Source organism: Orycteropus afer, unplaced genomic scaffold (genome assembly GCF_000298275.1).
Source record: "Orycteropus afer afer isolate SDZICR_OR568_19922 unplaced genomic scaffold, OryAfe1.0 scaffold00247, whole genome shotgun sequence".
NCBI lineage: Eukaryota > Metazoa > Chordata > Mammalia > Tubulidentata > Orycteropodidae > Orycteropus > Orycteropus afer.
The window spans coordinates 4,040,470-4,048,212 of record NW_006921834.1 but is presented as its reverse complement, the minus strand read 5'-3'; positions in this window follow the sequence as shown (position 1 = coordinate 4,048,212).

Below are 7,743 nucleotides of genomic sequence, written 5' to 3'. Positions count from 1 at the left end.
AAAAAAAAAAAAAAAATTATCAAAATTTGTATTATCTGTGTACCATAGGTTGTTAATAAGCCTTCCTCCAATCCTGATGCCATGTTCTTCCTCATATAGTCCAGCTTCTCAGATTATTTGCTCAGCATACAAGTTGAATAAGTATGGTGAAATGATACAACTCTGATGCACTCCCTTCCTTATTTTAAACCATGCAGTATCCCCTTGTTGTGTTTGAATGACAGCCTCCTGGTCTATGTACAGGTTCCTCAGGAGTACAATTAAGTGTTCTGGAATTCCCATTCTTCTCAAAGTTATCCATGATGTGTTATGATCCACACAATCGAATGCTTTTGCATAGTCAATAAAACATAAGTAAACATCTTTCTGGTATTATTTGCTTTCAGCTAAGATGCTAAGATCGATCTGACACCAGCAATGATATCCCTCATTCCAAATCCTCTTCTGAATCCAGCTTACATTTCTGGAAGCTGTCAATATACTGCTGCAACTGTTTTGAATTATCTTCAGTAAGATTTTATTTGCATGTGATATTAGTGATATTGTTTGATAATTTCCACATTCTGTGGGATCACCTTTCTTTGGAATGGGTACAAATACGGATCTCTTCCAGTCAGTTGGCCAGGTAGCTGTCTTCCAAATCTCTTGGTTTAGCCGAGTGAGTGCCTTGGTGGGGCATCCATTTCTTGAAACATCTCAATGCATATTCAGTCAATTCCTGGAGCCTTGTTTTTTGCCAATTCCTTCAGTGCAGCTTTGACTTCTTCCTTCAGTACTACTGGTTCTTGATCATATGCCACCTTCTGAAATGGATGATCATCTATCAGTTCTTTTTGGTATAATGACACTGTGCATTCCATCCATCTTCTTTTCATGTTTCCTGCATCATTCAACATATTGCCCATGGAATCTTTCAATATTGCAATTTGAGGCTTAAATTTTTTCCTCAGTTCTTTCAGCTTGAGAAATGCTGAGTGTGTTCTTCCCTTTTGGCTATCTAACTTCAATTCTTGGCACATTTCATTATAATAATTGACTTTGTCTTCTTGAGCTGCTCTTTGAAATCTTCTGTCCAGCTCTTTTATCCTGTTGATTCTTCCATTTGCTTTAGCTACTCTCCATTCTAGGATAAGTTTCAGAGTTTCTTCTGACATCACTTTTGTCTTTTCTTCTTTTCCTGTCTTTTTAATGACCTTTTGCTTTCTTCGTGGATGTGATGTTTTTCATATCATCCCACAATTCTTCTGGTTTTTGGTCATTTGTGTTCAATGCATCAAATCTATTCTTTAGATGGTCTCTAAATTCAAGAGGGATAAAATCAAGGTCATATTTGGCTCTCATGGAGTTGTTTTAGTTGTCTTCAGTTTCAACTTGAACTTGCTTATGAGCAGTTGATGGTCTGTTCCACAATCAGCTCCTGGTCTTGTTTTGGCTGAAGATATTGAGCTTCTCCATTGCATCTTGCCACAGATGCAGTCCTTCTGATTCCTTTGTACTCCATCTAGCAAAGTCCACATGTATAGCCACAATTTGTGTTGTTGAAAAAAGGTATCTGCAGTGATTAAGTTGTTGGTCTTGCAAAATTCTATCATGAGATCTCCAGCATCATTTCTATCACCAAGGACAAGTTTTCCAACTACTTGTGATTCTTCTTTGTTTCCAACTTTTGCATTCCAATCACCAGTGATAATTAACACATCTTGATTGCATGTTCAGTTGATTTCAGACTGCAGAAGTTGGTATAAAAAAAAAAAAAAAACTCTTCAATATCCTCATCTTTGGCTTTGGTGGTTGGTGCATAAATTTGAATAATAGTAGTAGTAACTGGCTTTCCTTTTAGGCATATGGATATTATTCTATCACTGACAGCATTGTACTTCAGGATGGATCTTGAAACATTCTTTGTGATGATGAATCCCATGCCATTCCTCTTCAATTTGTCATTCCTGGCATAGTAGATCATATGGTTGTCTGATTCAAAATGGCCAAAATTGGTCCACTTCAGCTTACTAAAGCCTGGGATAGCAATCTTTATGTGTTCCATTTCATTTTTGATACTTTCATTTTTCCTAGATTCATATTTCATACACTCTGTGTTCCAATTATTAATGGATCAGCAAAAGGAGATCCTGAAAGCTTTAGTCCATCCACATCATTAAGGTCAACTCTATTCTGAGGAGACAGTTCTTTCTTAGTCATATTTTGAGTGTCTTCCAACCTGAGGGGCTCATCCTCTGGCACTATATCAGACAATGTTTCAGAGCTACTTTTCAGTAACATATCAGACAGTGTTTCACTGCTATTCATAAGGTTTTCACTGGCCAATTCTCTGAGAAGAGGATGGCCTCTTCCTTCTTCAGAGTCTGTCTTATGCTGGAAGCTCTGTTGAAACCTGTCCACCATGGCTAACCCTGTTAACACTTGAAATATGGGTGGCACAACCTCCAGCCTCACAGCAACACACAGGCCACCACAGCATGACAAACTGACAGACAAGTTCATCTCCCTTAGTTCTTCCAAACTGCTCCACTCTCACTTCCTGGCCTTCCGTACTAGTTCTGGCCCTTCAAAAAGCTGTCTGCCCCCGCTTCCCAGCCTTCCCTACCAGTTCTGGCTCTTCTAGATAGTAGACAGTTGTTATTTTTGGTATTGGAAAAGATATTGCCAAACAAAGATGAAGTCTGCACAATCTGACCAATAAATGAAGACACTAAGAAATTCACAAGAAAAAGGGCCAGCTTTGGTAAATTTTGTAACATATTCAATTTTGCAACAACAATAATAATAACCATATATATATGGTTACATAGATAAAAGTGTATGCATATTTGCCTGTGAGAAGCATATGTGAGTGCATCATGTGTAGATATAGATAAAAAAAAAAAAAAGACAGACATCAAGTTGATTCTGACTCATAGAGACCCCCATTGGATTTCTGAGGCAGTAAATCTTTACAGAAGTAGATTGCCCAGTCTTCCTTCCGTGGAGTAACTGGTGGGTTTGAACTAGCAACCTTTTGGTTATCAGTCAAATGCCTTAGGCACTGTACCACCAGAATTCCTTAGGTATAGACAGATGTATTTATAAAAACCAAACCAAAGCCATGGCCATCCAGTCGATTCTGACTCATAGCAACCCTTTAGGACAGAGTAGAACTGCCTCACAGAGTTTCCAAAGCTATACATCTTTACAGAAGCAATTTGGCTCATCTTTCTCATGCTGAGTGGCTAGTGGGTTTGAACCACCAACTTTTGGGGTAGCAGCCAAATGCTTTAACCACTACACCACCAGACCTCCTTTTAGAAGGGAGGAAGGGGTGGGAAAGAAGGAGGGATGGAAACAGGAAACACAGTGAGGAAGTGGGATGAGTGATGTTACATTGTGGGGATTGTAATCAATAATGTGAAGTGAAATGTGTAAGAATTGTTGAATGGAAAACTGATTTGCTCTGTAAACCTTCACCCAAAATACAATAAAATGTTTTAAAAAAATAGAATATGGTATTATCCATTTAACCTGTCCTCTATGGATGGCCATTTGGGTTGTTTCTAGTTCATTGCTATTCCAAACAATTCTTCAGTGAACATCCTTGCACACACTTCTTTATGCCCATGGGCACTATCTGTAGGATAAATTCAGTAAAGGGAACTGCTTGTTCAAATGATGGGTGCATTTTTATTTTGAACAATGTTGCTTGTCTTCCAATTAGGATGTTCTGATGTACACACTTACCTATGATATATGAGATTGCCTGTTTTCCTAAACACCATAGTGACTTCACAAAACTTTAGCAGTTTAAAATAAATAAATAAATACTCAGTTTTAAAATAAATATTTAAATTATTATTAGTATAAGGTGTGTTTTGAGTCAATTCCTTTTGAGATATAGAAGGTGCAGATTAAGCAAGGAAGAAAAGAATCAGAGTTGGGGAAAGAGAGATGCCAAGCCACGTGAAGATCGCCAAGGAACTAAGGAACACAAACCTTCCCTCAGAGCCAACAGAGAGAGAATGCCTTCCCCTAGAGCTGGCACTGGAAGCTCTGGTGGCATAATGCCTAAGGCTAGTGGTTCAAACCCACCAGTCACTCCTTGGAAGGAAGATTGGGCAACCTACTTCCGTAGTGATAACTGCCTCGGAAACCCAAGGAGGGATCGCTATGAATAGGATCCGACTCCATGACAAACACAACAACAAGAGCTGGCACTAATGTAATTTGTTCTGCTGGGTTTTGGACTTTCTTGGAGCCCATTGTGCCTTCTTTCCCTCCAATTTCTCCCATTTGTAATGTAAATGTCTACCTTGTGCCTATTCCACCATCGTATTTTGGAAGCAGATAACTTGTATTCTAGATTTCACAGGTTCACAAATGAAAGGAGTTTTGCCCCAGGATATTTTATGCCTAAAGTCTCACCTATGTTTGATTTAGATGATTCAGAAAGTAAAATTTTGCACTTGAAGTTGATTTAAGACTGATAGGGTGAATGTCGTTTGAATGTGGGAAGGACATGATTTTGAGGTGCCAAAGTGTGAAATGGATGAATTGTGTCCCCCAAAAAATATGTCTTATAAATCCCACTATTCCTGTAGTTATAATCCCATGTGGGAATAGGGTTGTCTTTGTTATGTTAATGAGATAGTATTAGTGTGGGATGTGTCTCCAGTCCATCTTTTTTGAGATATAAAAGGAGCAGATTAAGCAAGGTAGCAAAGAAGCACAGTTGGGGAAAAGATAGATGTTATGCCACGTGAAGATCACCAAGGAGCCAGAAAATAGAAGCTGAAGAGACAAGGACCTTCCTCCAGAGCCAACAGAGAGACATCTAGCCTCCTAAACTGTGAGAAAACAAACTTCTGTTGATTAAAGATATGCATTTGTAGTGTTTCTGTTATAATAGCACTAAGATAACTGAGACAGACCCCCAAATCTCAAACCATAAAGAGAAACTGATACATTGAAATTCAATCTTATTAAAAAGTTCTGCTGTTTGTAGATGTCATTAAGAAAATGAAAAGGCAAGCCATATAATAAGGAAAGTTCTTACAATACTTATATCTGACAAAGATCTGGTAGCTAGAATATATAAAGAACTCATGCAACTCAATACTAAGAAGAAAAACTACCCAATAAAAATCTGTACAAAATTTGAACAGATTCTTCTCAAAAGATGTATACATAGTCAATAAGCACAAGAAAAGAGGCATCAGTTATTAGGAAAATGATATTAAATCCACAATGAAATAGCACTGCGAACCCCTAGAAAGAAAAAGACTGACAATACTCAGTAATGGGGAGGAGATAGTGCAACTGGAACTGACTAGTGGAAATGTCAAATCATACATCCACTTGGAAAAACTTCAAAACAGGGAAAAATTATCTATAATGACAGAAAATAGATCAAAAGTTGTCTGGAACTTGTGCTACAAAATTAGCCACACACATTACAGAAGCAACAAAAGACAGATTTGTAGTAACCTCTCAGAGACAACCAAGCACCTTAAAAGGGAGAATCACCAGTCTTGCCAACTTGGGACCATAGTCTCAGGGCACATCATGCTCAATTGGCACAACATAGTACATAAAAATCTTGTTCCACAACCTGTTTTGGTGAGTAGTGACTGGGGTCTTAAAAGCTTTTGAACGACCATCTAAGATGCAACTATTGGTCTCCTCTCATCTGAATCAAAGAAGAGTGAAGAAAATAAAAGGCATCTCAAAACAATTAGTACAAGGATAAGATGGACCATGAGGACCTCAACCTTCATGATCCCAAGACCAGAAGAACTAGGTGGTACCTGGCTACCAATACGAACCACTTGGAAAGGGATTAAAAACTGGAGATCCTGGATAAAGTGGGAGGAAAAATGTGGAGGAAATTAAAAAACACAAAAATGACCAGAATTACTGGTTGGATAGAGTCTGGTGGAACCCCCAAAACTATGGCCCCGGGTTACCCTTCAGGCCTAGAACCGGACTTACTCCCATGGATTGGCTCTCAGCCCAACAGTAGAAAGACCTACATGCAGAACACCTACCACAACGTGATGCACTCACCTACTCTAGGGAGATAACACCCTTAGAACACTCAGCCATGATGCATCAGAGGGGCAGCATTCACATAGAGGGAAAGCTGGACAAACTGTTTTTAAATAGTTCAGAAGGGCACAGGGAGAGGATAGTCACAGGGACAGGAGGGGAGGAGAGTTTGTTTCGGCAGGGGATAGTAATCTGGGCGTGAAATCAAATGCTCATGAACTGTTAAATGTAAAGTAAATTTCCTCTGTAAATTTGTACCCAAAGCACCATTCAAAAAAAAAAAAAAATTGTCTGAAACATGAGGTAACCTACTGGTGTGATATAAATATTTTGTGTATTCATTGTTAGAAAGGTTACAAAGGTATGCATATTTGTTTTATAAAAAAACATATTGAAGTATACATTCAAATACAATAAAATGCATTTTAATATAAATTAATCTTCAATAAAATTGAATTTAAAATAAATAATATTCACATTCAAATGTGATCTGTAGTAAATTTTAATTCATTGGAGTTCAACAATGAATTAAATTAATTTATGTTTCTGTCAACCTTGAACTAAAGCTTCTCCTGGTATGTTTCTTTCAATCAAAAATTACCAGAGATTGCAAGGCCAAGTAGTTATAAATTCTGTTACCGTTTATATCTGCCAATCTATATAAATCAGGATTTTCTCAATGTGGGGCAATAGAAACAAAACACAGAAATAAATTTACTAGTAAGACACTTCTAAACTTCCAGATTTACATTTTAATATTCTCCAATATGCTTGTTTTTATCAATTGACTTCAAAATAAGTTCATGTTTAATATGTATCATGTAATTTGTCACTTATTAAGTAATAATTTATATATAATAAAATTCACCCCTTTTAATGTACAGTTCTATAAATTTTGACAAACTCATTTTGTCATGAAACCATCTCCACAATCAAGTCAGTTCCATTAACCCCCCAAAATAACTCATTTGTGCCCCTTTGTACACAACTCCTTCTCTTACGCACATTAATCTGTTTGTTGAATTTTGCCTTACAGTTTTGCCTTTTCCAGAATGTCATGTAAATGGAAACAACAATATGCAACCTTTTGAGACTGGTGTCATTCATGTGCTGTATGTATCTGTTCCTTCCTGTTTATTGCCGAATGGTAGTATCCAATCATATGAATGTACCACAATTTGTTAATCCATTCACCAATTAAAGGACTTTTGGGTTGTTTGGGTCTTAGTGATAAAGCCACTATTAAACATTTGCAAGTAAGTTGTTGTGTGAACATGTATTTTCATTACTATTGGGTAAATACCTAAGAATGCATGCTCTGGATTATACAATGTGTTTAGCTTTATAAGAAACTGTCAAACTCTTTTCCAAAGTAGCTGTACAATTTTGCATTACAATTGCAATGTGTGATGGGCTCAGGTACTCCAAGTCTTTGCCAGTATTTAGTATTGTCCATTTTTCTCACATCATTTGTTTTTACCCATTCTAATAGATGTGTAGTGGTATTTCATTCTGGCTTTGATTTGCATTTCTCTAGTGACTAATGACTCGGGCATCTTTTCATGTGTTTATTTGCCATCTGTGTCTGTTCTTTGGTGAAGATCTGTTTCAAATCTTTTGCCCATTTTTTTTTTTAATTTTATTTTGATTTGGGTGAAGATTTACAGAGTAAATTCACTTTTCATACAGCAGTTCACATATACTTTG